The following is a 15,822-nucleotide window of genomic DNA, read 5'->3' as shown; positions in this document are numbered from 1 at the left end:
ACCCCACCTCTTTAAGGAATACCTAGGATAGGATAAAGTAATCCTTCTCACCCCCCTCCCTTAAAAGATTTAGATGCACTATTGTAAAGTGGCTGTTCCACTGGATGTCATAAGGTGAATGCACCAAATTGTAAGTCGCTCTGGATAAGAGCGTCTGCTAAATGACTTAAATGTAAATGTAAAATATACTCAAACATTTAAAAAATATTCTCTCTGAACAAGTGGATTATTTATCTTAGGGCTTCCCTACTTGTATATTTAAAAAAAACAATTATTGATCTAACTTAATTGGAATGTATCTACAACTTTTTAAAAACATTTTAAAACAATTGATAAACTTATCACAAAATTGTTTTGTTGAAATATCTCAAAGTTGTGATGACACAGGACATATTTTGTTGAGCAATAGCCGGGGGGGGGGGGGCAGTTAACCCGGGGGGGCTAGTTACCCCTCCGACCCTACCTCTTTACGCCCGAGAAGCGCATCACAGGACCATCATGCTGCTGGGCAGAGAGAAAGAGAGAGTAATTCGCTCTAGACAACACTAAATGCCTTTTATTGTCCAAACCCTGTCTATGAACGATGGTATAGGCTATATATATATATATATATATATATATATATTTTTTTTCAAATCCTGCACTCAGTTAAATGTGAAGATGAACATTCATAACGGTTGAGTTCAAGGGCATCATCAGTGGTGAAAAAAGAACCCAATTGTCGTACTTGAGTCAAAGTAAAAATACCTTAATAGAAAGTTACTCAAGTAAAAGTGAAAGTCATCCAGTAAAATACTACTTGAGTAAAAGTCTAAAGGTATTTGTTTCTAAATATACTTAAGTATCAAAAGTATATGTAATTGCTGAAATATATTTAATTATCAAAAGTAAAAGTATAAATCCTTTAAAAATCCTTATATTAAGCAAAGCAGACGGCACCATTTTCTTGTTTTAAAAATGTATGGCTAGCCAAGGGTACTCCAACACTCAGACATCATTTACAAACGATGGATTTGTATTTAGTGAGTCTGCCAGATCAGAAGCAGTACGGATGAGTACGTGTTCTCTTGATAAGTGCGTGAATTCGACCATTTTCCTGTCCTGTTATATTATTTTGTTCAGTAATGTAGTGAAGTAAAAGTAAAAGTTGTCAAAAATATAAATAGTAAAGTACACATACCAAAAAAAATACTTAAGTAGTACTTTCAAGTATTTTTTTACCACTGGACGTCATGCACCCCAAAAATCTGTATGTGCTCCTGGAGGGTGGTCCTCAGTCCAGAAGTTTGAGAATTTAGCATTTTTCAAACACCAAAAACAGTTTATTCCTGCAATCTAGAGGCACACTCATTATTCTTAATTCTATTAACAAAACATGTCTATTTTTCTGCATATCAAAGCACACCTCTTGAGATGTCTGTATCCTCCGGATTGGTGTTTCTTTTTTATTTGCCATGACTTCCACCGAGGTGGGTCCCTCTCCTTGTTTGGGCGGAGTTCAGCGGTCGACGTCACCGGTCTTCTAGCCATCGCTGATGCACATGTCATTTTCCATTTGTTTTGTCTTGTTTTCCCGCACACCTGGTTTGCATTCCCTCAACTCTTCTTGCATATAACCCTCTGTTTCCCCCCTTGTCTGTGTGTGGAACTGTTATATGTAAATGTATGTGTACTCCAGGCTGGTTTGCGTCAAGTTATGTTAACCCGTGTGTTTAGTTTTCTGTTCGCCTCAATATAGGGCCCCGTTTGCTAACCATTTCTGCTCTTCTGCGCCTGACTTCCCTGTAGTCAGTTACGCACTCCTTTACAGAATTCCACACCCAATTATGGAGTCAGCAGGAGCAGGTACCCCTGGTAGCGGAGTCGAGCAGCGCGTCCAGGAGCACGCGGTGATGCTGCAACATCTCGGCCCTGCCATGGATCGCGTCATCCAGACTATGGACCTCTGGGAGAGACAGAGAGTCCCTCCAGCATCCCCACCCGCACAACAGGGGTCTCCACTACTCACCCCCTCCGTACCCGGTTCCAGTGGGATTTGTCTCGCACTTCCCAGGGAGTACGATGGGACGGCCACACGCTGCCATGGTTTCCTGCTGCAGCTGGATTTATACCTGGCGACCGTTCACCCGGCTCTCTCGGGCCGTGAGAGGATGTCCGCCCTCATCTCGTGCCTCTTGGGGAAAGCTTTGGAGTGGGCCAACGCTGTGTGGGGAGAAGGAGATGCGGCGATGGACCACTTCGAAGATTTCACCTAACGCTTCCGGGCCGTCTTCGACCACCTGCCCGAGGGTGAACGTCTCTTCCACCTGAGGCAAGTGGACAAGAAGCACCCAGGAGTTTGCGATGGACTTTCGGACCCTGGCCGCCGGCGAGGGATGGAACGACAGGGCCCTGATCGACCACTATCGCTGCAGTTTGCGCGAGGACGTCCGTCGGGAGTTAGCCTGCAGGGACACCACCCTCACCTTTGACCAGCTGTTGGACCTCGACTCTCCTGCGTTTCCCATGATGCTAGGCCTACCCTGGTTAGCTTGTCATGACCCCACTCTTTCATGGCAACGGAGGGCTCTCATAGGGTGGTCGAGAGTGCTCGGGGAGGTGTTTAAGGGTCTCCGTTGGTGCTACCACTGTGGAAAGTCCAGACCAGGTCTCTCCAAGAAGAAGGTTAATCAATTACCACCCCATCGTCGGGGGGATTGTGTGATAAACCTCCAGGTAGACGCCACACTTCCTAGGAGTTATGTGTCAAAGGCGGAGATGGCGGCTATGGAGACATATGTCTCCGAATCTCTGCGTCAGGGGTACATTCGGTCCTCCACTTCACCCGCCTCCTCGAGTTTCATGTTTGTGAAGAAGGAAGGAGTTCTGCGCCCGTTTATTGATTATCGAGGTCTTAACCAGATCACTGTGAAGTACAGTTCCCTGCTACACGCTGAGCATGTGTCCTTGGTGCGCAGGGTGCTTGGTCGACTGTTGGAGCATGACCTGTATGTCAAGGCTGAGAAATGCCTGTTATTCCAGCAGTCCGTCTCCTACCTAGGGTACCGCACTTCCACTTCAGGGGTGATGGAGAGTGACCGCATTTCAGCTGTGCGTAATTGGCTGACTCCCACCACGGTAAAGGAGGTGCAGTGGTTTCTAAGGTTTGCCCATTTCTACCGGAGGTTTATCCGGGGTTTTGGTCAGGTAGCGGCTCCCATTACCTCACTGCTAAAGGGGGGTCCGGTTCGGTTGCAGTGGTCGGCTGAGGCGGATAGGGCTTTTGGTCACCTAAGGGCTCTTTTTACCTCGGCGCCCATGCTGGCCCATCCGGATCCCTCTTTGGAGTTCACAGTGGAGGTGGACATGTTCGAGGCTGGGATAGGAGCCGTGCTCTCTCAGCACTCAGGCACGCCACTGAAGCTCTGCCCCTGTGCCTTTTCGAAGAAGCTCAGCCCGGCGGGGCGAAACTCTGATGTGGGGGACCGGGAGCTGTTGGCTGTCGTCAAGGCATTGAAGATGTAGAGACATTGGCTTGAGGGGGCTAAACACCATTTTCTCATCTGGTCTGACCACTGCAACCTGGAGTACATCCGGGCAGCGAGGAGACTGAATCCTCGTCAGGCAAGGTGGGCCATGTTTTTCACCCGTTTTGTTTTCACCCTTTCTTACAGACCAGGTTCCCAAAATGTGAAGGCAGACTCACTGTACCGGCTGTATGACACAGAGGGGCCCATGGATCCTACCTCCATACTCCTGGCCTCCTGCCTGGTAGCGCCGGTGGTATGGGAGCTGGACGCGGACATTGAGGCGTTACGTGCAGAGCCGCTCCCTTCCAATGTCCCGCTGGGTGTCTGTACGTTCCGTCTGCTGTCCGTGACCGGCTGATCTATTGGGCTCACACGTCACCCTCCTCTGATCATCCAGGGATCTGTCAGACAGTGCGCTGTTTAAGTGGGAAGTACTGGTGGTCCACCTTGGCTAAGGACGTGAGGGTTTGTTTCCTCCTGCTCGGTGTGCGCCCAGTGTAAGGCTCCTAGGCACCTACCCAGAGGTAAGCCACCTTACCCGTTCCACAACGGCCTTGGTCACACCTGTCGATTTGATTTTATTACCGATCTTCCCCTCACAGGGTAACACCACGATCCTGGTCATTGTGGACCGTTTCTCTAAGTCCTGCCGTCTCCTCCCTACGGCCCTACATACTGCAGAGGCCTTGTTTACACACGTCTTCCGGCACTACGGGGTGCCTGAGGATGCAGTGTCTGATCGGGGTCCCCAGTTCACTTCGAGGGTCTGGAGGGCGTTCATGGAACGTCTGGGGGTCTTGATCAGCCTTACCTCAGGTTTTCACCCCGAGATTAACGGGCAGATGGAGGGAGTGAACCAGGATGTGGGTGGGTTTCTGCGGACTTATTGCCAGGACCGGCTGGGGGAGTGGGCGGCGTTCGTGCCCTGGGCCAAGATTGCTCAGAAATCGTTCCGCCACTCCTCCACTAACCTCTCCCCCTTCCAGTGGTAACTAGGGTACCAACCGGTTCTGACGCCTTGGCATCAGAGTCAGACTGAGGCTCCTGCGGTGGACGACTGGTTCAGGCGCGCGGGGGAGACATGGGACGCTGCCCATGTTCACCTCCAGCGGGCCGTGCTGTTCCAGAAAACCAGCGCAGTGAGGCCCCAGTGTTCGCACCAGGGGACCGGATCAGCCTCTCGACCCGAAACCTGCCCCTCCGCCTGCCCTGCCGGAAGCTGTGTCTGCGTTTTGTGGGGCCATTTATAGTCCCGAGGAGACTGAACGGGGTTAGTTACAGGTTACAGCTTCCCCCCAATTTCCGTATTAACCCCTCGCTCCATGTGTCTCTCCTCAGGCCGGTGGTGGCTGGCCCGCTCTAGGAGTCTGAGGTGCGGGAGGTTCCTCCGCCCCCTCTGGACATCGAGGGGGCCCCGGCGTACTCCGTTCGCACCGTACTGGATTCGAGGTGTCGGGCGAGGGGCCTTCAGTACCTTGTGGAGTGGGAGGGGTACGGTCCGGAGGAGAGGTGCTGGGTCCAGGTGGAGGACGTGTTGGACCCTTCAATGCTGCGGGAGTTCCACCATCTCCGGGCGTCCCCGAGGCCGGTGTCGAGGGGGGGGTTCTATCACTTCCAACGAGGTCGGTCCCCCTCCTTTTTCGGGCAGTATTCTTCTAGCCATCACCGATCCACCTGTCATTTTCCATTTGTTTTGTCTTGTTTTCCCGCACACCTGGTTTGCATTCCCTCATTACTCGTCTTGCATATAACCCTCTGATTCCCCCCATGTCTGTGTGTGGAATTGTTATTTATAAATGTATGTGTACTCCAGGCTGGTTTGCGCCGGGTTATGTTAACCTGTGTGTGTTTAGTTTTCTTAGTACCGTGTTCTGTTCGCCTCAATAAAGGGCTTTGTTTGCTACCCATTACTGCTCTCCTGCGCCTGACTTCCCTGCAGCCAGTTACACTCTTTTACATGATTTCAATTGACTGATTTTCTCATATGAACTGTAACTGTGTAAAATCACTGAAATTGTTGCATGTTGCATTTATATTTTTGTTCATGTATACATACATACATACAGTTGAAGTCAGAAGTTTAGATACACTTAGGTTGGAGTCATTAAAACTTGTTTTTCAACCACTTCACAAATTTCTTCTTAACAAACTATTGTTTTGGCAATTCGGTTAGGACATCTACTTCGTGCATGACACAAGTAATTTTTCCAACAATTGTTTACAGACAGATTATATATTCTGATAGGCTAATTGACATAATTTGAGTCAATTGGAGGTGTACCTGTGGATGTATTTCAAGGCCTACCTTCCAGCTCAGTGTCTCTTTGCTTGACATCATGGGAAAATCAAAAGAAATCAGCCAAAACCTCAATTTTTAGTTTTTGACCTCCACAAGTCTGGTTCATCCTTGGGAGCAATTTCCAAACACCTGAATGTATCATGTTCATCTGTACAAACAATAGTATGCAAGTATAAACACCATAGGACCACGCAGCCTTCATATCGCTCAGGAAGGAGACGCTATCTGTCTCCTAGAGATGAACATACTTTGGTGTGAAAATCAATTCCAGACCAACAGTAAAGGACCTTGTGAAGATGCTGGAGGAAACAGATAAAGTGTATCTATATCCACAGTAAAATGAGTCCTATATCGACATTAACCTGAAAGGCTGCTCAGCAAGGAAGATGCCACTGCTCCAAAACCGCCATAAAAAAAAGCCAGACTACGGTTTGCAACTGCACATGGGGAGAAAGGTCGTACTTTTTGGAGAAATGTCCTCTGCTATGATGAAACAAAAATAGAACTGTTTGGTCATAATGACCATCGTTATGTTTGGTGGAAAAAGGGGGAGGCTTGCAAGCCAATGAACTCTATCCCAACTGTGAAGTACGGGGGTGGCAGCATCATGTTGTGGGGGTGCTTTGCTGCAGGAGGGACTGGTGCACTTCACAAAATAGATGGCATCATGAGGCGGGAAAAGTATGTGGATATATTGAAGCAACATCTCAAGACATCAGTCAGGTTAAAGCTTGGTCTCAAATGGGTCTTCCAAATGGACAATGACGCCAAGCATACTTCCAAAGTTGTGACAAAATGGCCTAAGGACAACAAAGTCAAGGTATTGGACTGGCCATCACAAAGCCCTGACCTCAATCCTATAGAAAATGTGTGGGCAGAACTGAAAAAGCGTGTGCGAGCAAGGAGGCCTACAGACCTGACTCAATTACACCAGCTCTGTCAGGAGGAATGGGACAAAAAAACGTATTGTGGGAAGCTAGTGGAAGGCTACCCAACCCTACTTGACCCAAGTTACTTGACCCAAGTTAATTAAACAATTTAAAGACAATGCTACCAAATACTAATGGAGTGTATTCAAACTTCTGACCCACTGGGAATGTGATGAAAGAAATAAAAGTTGAAATAAATCATTCTCTCTACTCTTATTCTGACATTTCACATTCTTAAAAGGGAATTTTTACTACGATTAAATGTCAGGAATTGTGAAAAATGGAATTTAAATGTATTTGGCTAAGATGTATGTAAACTTCCAACTTCAACTGTACATATACAGTTCCAGTCAAAAGTTTGGACACACCTACTCATTCATGTCACCTGTGCTCCCTCTCCGGCCTCTCGGTCACCAGGCTGCTCATTATGGCGCACACCTGTCACCATCTCCTTCCAGACTCATATCAAACATCTCCAATCGAAAATCAAATCAAGAGTCGGCTTTCTATTCCGCAACAAAGCCTCCTTCACTCACGCCGCCAAACTTACCCTAGTAAAACTGACTAACCTACCGATCCTCGACTTCGGCGATCATCTACAAAATTGCTTCCAACACTCTACTCAGCAAACTGGATGCAGTTTATCACAGTGCCATCCGTTTTGTCACTAAAGCACCTTATACCACCCACCACTGCGACTTGTATGCTCTAGTCGGCTGGCCCTCGCTACATATTCGTCGCCAGACCCACTGGCTCCAGGTCATCTACAAGTCCATGCTAGGTAAAGCTCCGCCTTATCTAAGTTCACTGGTCACGATGGCAACACCCATCCGTAGCAGGTGTATCTCACTGATCATCCCTAAAGCCAACACCTCATTTGGCCGCCTTTCGTTCCAGTTCTCTGCTGCCTGTGACTGGAACGAATTGCAAAAATCGCTGAAGTTGGAGACTTTTATCTCCCTCACCAACTTCAAATATCTGCTATCTGAGCAGCTAACCGATCGCTGCAGCTGTACATAATCTATTGGTAAATAGCCCACCCATTTTCACCTACCTCATCCCCATACTGTTTTTATTTATTTACTTTTCTGCTCTTTTGCACACCAATATCTCTACCTGTACATGACCATCTGATCATTTATCACTCCAGTGTTAATCTGCAAAATTGTAATTATTCGCCTACCTCCTCACGCCTTTTGCACACAATGTATATATACTCCCCTTTTTTCTACTGTGTTATTGTCTTGTTAATTGTTTACTCCGTGTGTAACTCTGTGTTGTCTGTTCACACTGCTATGCTTTATCTTGGCCAGGTCGCAGTTGCAAATGAGAACGTGTTCTCAACTAGCCTACCTGGTTAAATAAAGGTGAAATATATATATATTTTTAATCGTTACGCACACCTGCGCGTCTTCAGACTCACCTGGACTCCATCACCTCCCTGATTACCTTCCCTACATATGTCACTCCCTTTGGTGTTTCTTTTCCAGTGTCATGCCTGTGAGTTGTTTGTGTTTCTTGTTTTGTATTAAGTTGTTTTTATTTATTAAAACACTCACTCCGTGAGCTCACTTCCTGAACTTGTTTCCCGACTCTCAGCACACTCGTTACAATTCAAGGGTTCTTCTTTATTTTGACTCTTTTCTACATTGTAGACTAATAGTGAAGACATCAAAACCATGAAATACCACATACGGAATTAGGTTGTAAAGTGATAATCAAATCAAAATTGTTTTTGATATTTGATATTCTTCAAAGTAGCCACCCTTTGCCTTGATGCCAGCTTTGCACACTCTTGGCATTCTCTCAACCAGCTTCATGAGGTTTATATACATACATGCATACATACATTCGATTTTACTATGGTATACATTATACTGTATGTAGTGTTTTAAATAATACCATTACCGATCATGAGCTCTTTAATCCTACCCCTCAGCCACTTTCAGCCCATCCCACCTATCACCATATTCCACCTTCTTTTGGTTTCCATGTGCCATATATTTGTCAACTGTGCTGTGATGGTTTTACATACATTTTTAACCTTTCTAATCAAATAGTACCCACAGATTGTGAGTTAAAGATGAAAATCTTAACCTACAAGTATTATTATATTGTTGATTAATTAACTATGACTTTCCAAATCGCCCAACAGTGCTATTTTCAGGGTTCATTTTAAATGAATGTGTGATTTTTTTGTCATTTCTGAACCTGTGTCCAGAAACAAGCTACATAGGGGCAAACCAGAAAACATGATCTAATGATTCTGTCTCTTCGCAACAAAATCTGCAGAGCTGAAATTGTTGTATGTCCATACATATAACAATCTATTGGTGACAATAATTTTGTTTAATCATTTATATTTAAAAACAAAAATCGTTGAATCAAGGTTTGTTTTTTGTATCAGTTCAAATACCATGTGTCATGGAATCGGCCTTGGACATCTCTTCCTAGCTATTTTGCAACCTGCATGACGCAGCTCTCAACATTTTTGTCCTCAAGTGAAACATATTTCAATTTATGTCAATCTTTTTCAGCACAATTTTTGCCTTTAATATATGGCAAACAAACAAGTTCCCTACTTTCTCCCTCTTCCACTTGCCTCTTCCATTTTTTGAGATGTTTCAGTTGGTTGTAGCTTTGAATTGAACAAATGTTCCCATATATGTTCGATATCTGCATGTGTCATAACTCCACCATTCCTATTCATAATATCATTAATGAATATTTTTTTCCCCTACATTTTTCCATAAAGAATGTTTTTATTATTATCAATCAGTAGCCTATATTTAAGATAACCATAATATTTGTTGTAAAATTTGTTCTGTCTTTCTGGAGGGTAAAAATGTAATTGTAACCAGGTTGTTTAAGAAAGGGCAATACATTGAACATAATTTTCAATGAATTGGAAATGAGAATTTGTCATCATTATAAAGGCAAAAGGGCAATTTTTGAACAAAGGATGAGCTTTTCTTAATAATCTACTGGAGAACCAGTTCGAGTTTAAGTACACCTTATGTATGAGTAAATTATTTAGTGAGAGGTTAATTGCCTTAATATTTAATAATTTCACCCCCCCAGACTTATATTCAATATATACAGTGCATTCGGAAAGTATTCAGACCCCTTGACTTTTTCCACAGTTTGTTACGTTACAGCCTTAATTCTAAAATTGATGGAATATGTTTTTCCCTTATCAATCTACACACAATACCCCATAATGACAAAGTAATTTGTTCCCCAAATGTATTACATTTAAAAAAAAACAATTATTCAGACCTTTTGTTATGAGACTCAAAATTGAGCTCAGCTGCATCCTGTTTCCATTGATCATTCTTGAGATGTTACTACAACTTGATTGGAATCCACCAGTAACAGTAAATTCAATTTATTGGACATGATTTGGATTGGACATGATTTGGAAAGGGACACACCTGCCTATACAAAGTCCCAAAGTTGACAGTGCATGTCAGAGCAAAAACCAAGCCATGAGGTCAAAGGAATTGTCCGTAGAGCTCCTAGACATAATTGTGTCGAGGCACAGATCTGGGAAAGGGTACCAAAAAATGTCTGCAGCATTGTAGGTCCCCAAGACCACAGCGGCCTCCACCATTCTTAAATGGAACTGGCCGCCCGGCCAAACTGAGCATTCGGGGGAGAAGGGCCTTGGCCAGGGAGGTGACCAAGAACCCGATGGTCACTTTGGCGGTCCTCCAGAGTTCCTCTGTGGAGATGGGAGAACCTTCCAGAAGGACAACCATCTCTGCAGCACTCCACCAATTAGGCCTTTATGGTAGAGTGGCCAGACAAAAGCCACTCCTCAGTAAAAGGCATATGACAACCCGCTTGGAGTTTGCCAAAAGGCACCTAAAGATTCTCAGACCATGAGAAACAAGATTCTCTGGTCTGATGAAACCAAGTTTGAACACTTTGGCCTGAATGCCCAGCGTCAAGTCTGGAGGAAACCTGGCACCATCTCTTTCGTGAAGCATGGTGGTGGCAGCATCATGCTTTGGGGATGTTTTTCAGCGTCAGGGACTGGAAGACTAGTCAGAATCGAGGGAAAAATTAACGGAGCAAAGTACAGAGAGATGCTAGATGAAAACCTGCTCCAGAGCGGTCAGGACCTCAGACTGGGGTCCTAACAGGACAACGACCCTAAGCACACAGCCAAGACAACGCAGTGTGGCTTCGGGACAAGTCTCTGAATGTCCTTGAGTGGCCCAGCCAGAGCCTGGACTTGAACCCAATCAAACAAGAGACCTGAAAATAGCTGTGCAGCAACACTCCCCATCCAACATGACAGAGCTAAAGAGGATCTGCAGAGAAGAATGGGAGTAACTCCCCAAATATAGGTGTGCCGAGCTTGTTGCATCATACCCAATAAGACCCGAGGCTGTAATCGCTGCCAAAGGTGCTTCAACAAAGTACTGAGTAAAGGGTCTAAATACTTGTGTAATTGTCATATTTCAGTTTTTTATTTTTAATACATTTGTCATTATGGGGTATTGTGTGTAGATTGAGGGGAATAAACTATGTCATCAATTTTAGAATAAGGCTGTAACGTAACAAAATGTGGAAAAAGTCAAGGCACATTTCATTTTGTCTGGCTTAGCGTTCCAAATAAAGTGAAATATTTTTTTTGCTCATGTGATCTAAAAAAGGAGTTGTTTGGAGTAGGCAGCACCATAAGTAAGTAATTAAACTATGATAGGACCAAAGAGTTTTCCATAAATAGACAGGTATTTACCTCTCCATGGTTGCAGAATCTTCTCTATTTTTGTGAACTTTCTTTTGAAATTGGTCGGGGTAAATAACACAATGAGATGTAGACAATGGACACTCCCTTCATACAACGCCTGTGATCATCATAGAGGGGAACAGAAGGCACATCCATATTGTAGAGAGTCTTTGCTTTCAGGAAACTCATAGTAGTTTATAGCCAAAATTATTCAAATGCTAGAGCCAAATTCATAGGAAGAAAATAAATTAAATATGCCATGTTGGCTTCAGAAACCACCAGAAGCTTCTGTTTACCACAGTGAACGTATAATTTGATCTGTTCGTCTCTACTTTGCCTGGCTGTCAAAGTGCCAACACAGAGTTACTAAACTCAGAGGCACAACATCACGAGACTTCCAGGAATCTTGCGAATCAAACCAAACAGACCAGGCCCGAGCATTAGAGTTTGAGAAGTCAATCTGAAAAAGTGAACAATTCTTCCATAGTTGTTCATTTTCATAAAAAACAGCTTTATATCGAAGGGGTGCCTTTGATTTGACAGCCTGCACATGCACAGTTCGACACAAGACAACTGCTCAACCCAATGATGTGTTTCTAGACATGAGCTTTGCAAAACATATGATATGTTATGAATTCTAGCTAGATGGCTAACATAGCTAGTTGGCCAACGTTAGCTAGGCTAGGGGTTAGGGTTAAGTTTAGGAGTTAGGATAAAGGTTAAGGTTAGGGCTAGTTAAAGGATTAAAGTTAGAGTTAGGGTTAGCTAATATGCTAAGTAGTTGTTAATTAGCTAAAGTTAGCTAAAAATTTAAAGTTGTCCATGATGAGATTCAAACTCACAACCTGTTCACATTATGTGCACCCAATTACCCTACTTTCATTTTTTCCTTAAGTAACCACCTGTCTTATGTAACCATACCAAATGTAACATATCATACTAATGTGGATGTCCCAGATTTACATTTAATATTTTACATCTAGTCTATGAGGCCAGGTTGCAACGCCACCCCAGGTCACTCAAGCTAGCAATAAAAACAGATTACAAAAAAAACTGATAAAAGAACACCTTACATTTTGCATTGTATTATGTATTGTATTATGTATGTGACACGTGGTTGGGATACGACTGTGTTATGTGGTTGTCTCGTCTGGCTATTTTAGGATGAATGCACTAGCTATGGGTCGCTCTGGATGGGAGCGTCTGCTGAATGGCTCAATTGTAATGTAAATGTGTTGCCATGCATATGTATATTATGTATTTTATTTGCTGTGTTGATTCTTGTTTAGACTCCAGGAAGGGTAGCCCCTAATTAGGGATCCTAATAAATACTAAATACTAAATGCTCCATACCTAGCCACCTAGATATAAAAATGTTAATGTGATGATGTGTGGCGTTTACCAGAAGATGGTGCTGAAGCCAAGTGCGAAACAGAGGCATACAAGTAAGGCAGGGCAAACACATTTAGGTGATAACTGGTACATAATAAAAAGTCTATCAATCACAGCACGTTTTTGGATTTATTCAGCAGTTTTTACCTGATTAAGTACAATATCATTGGAAATGAACTTTGAATGTCCAATTTATATTCCTAAAACTTAAGGTGAACGAGACATTTTGATAAATAGAGAGAAATAGTAAATGCCGTCTTTTTGTAGGCAGTAACTCTGGCATGGTCCATTGCATAAAGCCTGTGGGGAAATGAATGTCGAGTTTTTTAGATACGTTTTGTTCTACTAGATAATCTTCATTAGCTCATGTCACTTTTTGTGATTTTTTAAAGCATTTATGTAGTAAAAAAAGCACATAAAGCACATTTAGGCTTCATAATTCATAATTCATGAAGGTCATGTTAACGGGCTGAAATTATCTCATGGAATAAAACTATAAGATCCCCTAAGCCTTAACCTCAGACCTTATTTTTGGCGTTGATCCCAAAACTCTATTCTTTCCCCTTAGGAATGGCTGAACAGACCAAAGGTAACTCATTTCAGATTTTATCCCAAGGCAAACATTTTGACTTCGTTAGACCACACAGCTACAAGGATGCACTTTCATGTTAGGGTTAGGACCTCATATTGAAGCTTATAGAGACCCCAACTGATTTTTAGTACAATTGTATAAATCCGTTTTGGTTTAGTTACAAACATCATGAAACCTCTAATGGAATACATGTATTTGAAATCAGGTGTTTCGACCAAACTTCGACCAAACTTATTTACTGCTTTTTTATGTAGTTTCATCCTTCACAGACTCCATGAAATGATGAGCTCTTCCTAAATGTTTGATCAAAGATTAACTTTGTGTATGGATTCCTAGATACAAAGGGGCTCAACTTACCCCACTCTCCCCTATCTGTTCCCCACTCACAAACTATTGCAACAATAACATATATTTCTCACTCATTTAAACATTTAGAGAGTTTAAAAATGCTCTCAAAAACAATTTAACCAGGCGCTCTAGACTAGTGTCTGTGCAGCAGCCTGCATATTTGACGTCCCTCAATACAGAAAAAATAGACGTTCTACTAATTAAAAAAAATAATAATAACGTTTTAAGGGAGTAGGCATTGGTCTGAAGCCGTTAAAAAGAAAGGAAATTCACAGGAGCACCAAAATTCCTATTTCACCCATGCTCTACCAAGTTTTTTCAATAAGCATTTCTCTACGGCTGGCCATGCTTTCCACCTGGCTACCACTACCCCGGTCAACTGCCTGGCACCCTCCACAGCAAACCGCCAAAACCCCCAACATTTCTCCTTTACCCAAATTCAGATAGCTGATGTTCTGAAAGAGCTGCAAAATCTGGACCCCTACAAATCAGCTGGGCTAGACAATCTGGACCCTCTCTTTCTAAAATTATCTGCCGAAATTGTTGCAACCCCTATTACTAGCCTGTTCAACCTCTCTTTCATATCGTCTGATTCCCAAAGATTGGAAAGCTGCCGTGGTCATCCCCCTCTTCAAAGGGGGAGACACTCTAGACTCAAACTGCTACAGACCTATATCTATTCTACCCTGCCTTTCTAAGGTCTTCAAAAGCCAAGTTAACAAACAGATTACCGACCATTTCGAATCCCACCGTACCTTCTCCGTTATGCAATCTGGTTTCAGAGCTGGTCATGGGTGCACCTCAGCTACGCTCAAGGTCCTAAATGACATCATAACCGCCATCGATAAAGAGACATTACTGTGCAGCCGTATTCAATCGACCTGGCCAAGGCTTTCGACTCTGTCAATCACCACATTCTTATTGGCAGACTCGACAGCCTTGGTTTCTCAAATGATTGCCTCGCCTGGTTTACCAACTACTTGTCTGATAGAGTTCAGTGTGTCAAATTGTCCTGTTGTCCGGACCTCTGGCAGTCTGTATGGGGGTGCCACAGGGTTCAATCCTCGGGCCGACTCTCTTCTCTGTATACATCAAAGATGTTGCTCTTGCTGCTGGTGATTCTCTGATACACCTCTACCCAGACGACACCATTCTGTATACTTCTGGCCCTTCTTTGGACACTGTGTTAACTAACCTCCAGACGAGCTTTAATACCATACAACTCTGCTTCCATGGCCTCCACCTGCTCTTAAACGCAAGTAAAACTAAATACATGCTATTCAACTGATCACTGCCCACACCTGCTCGCCCGTCCAGCATCACTGCTCTGGACGGGCTCTGACTTAGAATACGTGGACAACTACAAATACCTAGGTGTCTGGTTAGACTCTAAACTCTCCTTCCAGACTCAAATTAAGCATCTCCAATCCAAAATTAAATCTAGAATTGGCTTCCTATATCGCAACAAAGCATCCTTCACTCATGCTGCCAAACTGACCATCCTACCAATACTCGACTTCGTTGATGTCATCTATAAAATAGCCTCCAACACTCTACTCAACAAAACTGGATGCAGTCCATCACAGTGCCATCCGTTTTGTCACCAAAGCTCCATATACTACCCACCATTGCGACCTGTACGCTCTCGTTGGTTGGCCCTCGCTTCTTACTCGTCGCCAAACCCACTGGCTACAGGTTATCTACAAGTCTCTGCTAGGTAAAGCCCCACCTTATCTCAGCTCACTGGTCACCATAGCAGCTCCCATTCATAGCACGCTCTCCAGCAGGTATATCTCACTGGTCACCCTCAAAGCCAATTCCTCCGTTGGTCGTCTTTCCTTCCAGTTCTCTGCTGCCAATGACTGGAAAGAAATCTCTGAAGCTGGAGACTCATATCTCCCTCACTAGCTTTAAGCACCAGCTGTCAGAGCAGCTCACAGATCACTGCACCTGTACATAGCCCATCTGTAAACAGCCCATCTATCTACCTACCTCATCCCCATACTGTGTTT

Source organism: Oncorhynchus gorbuscha, linkage group LG09 (genome assembly GCF_021184085.1).
Source record: "Oncorhynchus gorbuscha isolate QuinsamMale2020 ecotype Even-year linkage group LG09, OgorEven_v1.0, whole genome shotgun sequence".
NCBI lineage: Eukaryota > Metazoa > Chordata > Actinopteri > Salmoniformes > Salmonidae > Oncorhynchus > Oncorhynchus gorbuscha.
Note: the sequence above shows the minus strand (reverse complement) of the source record.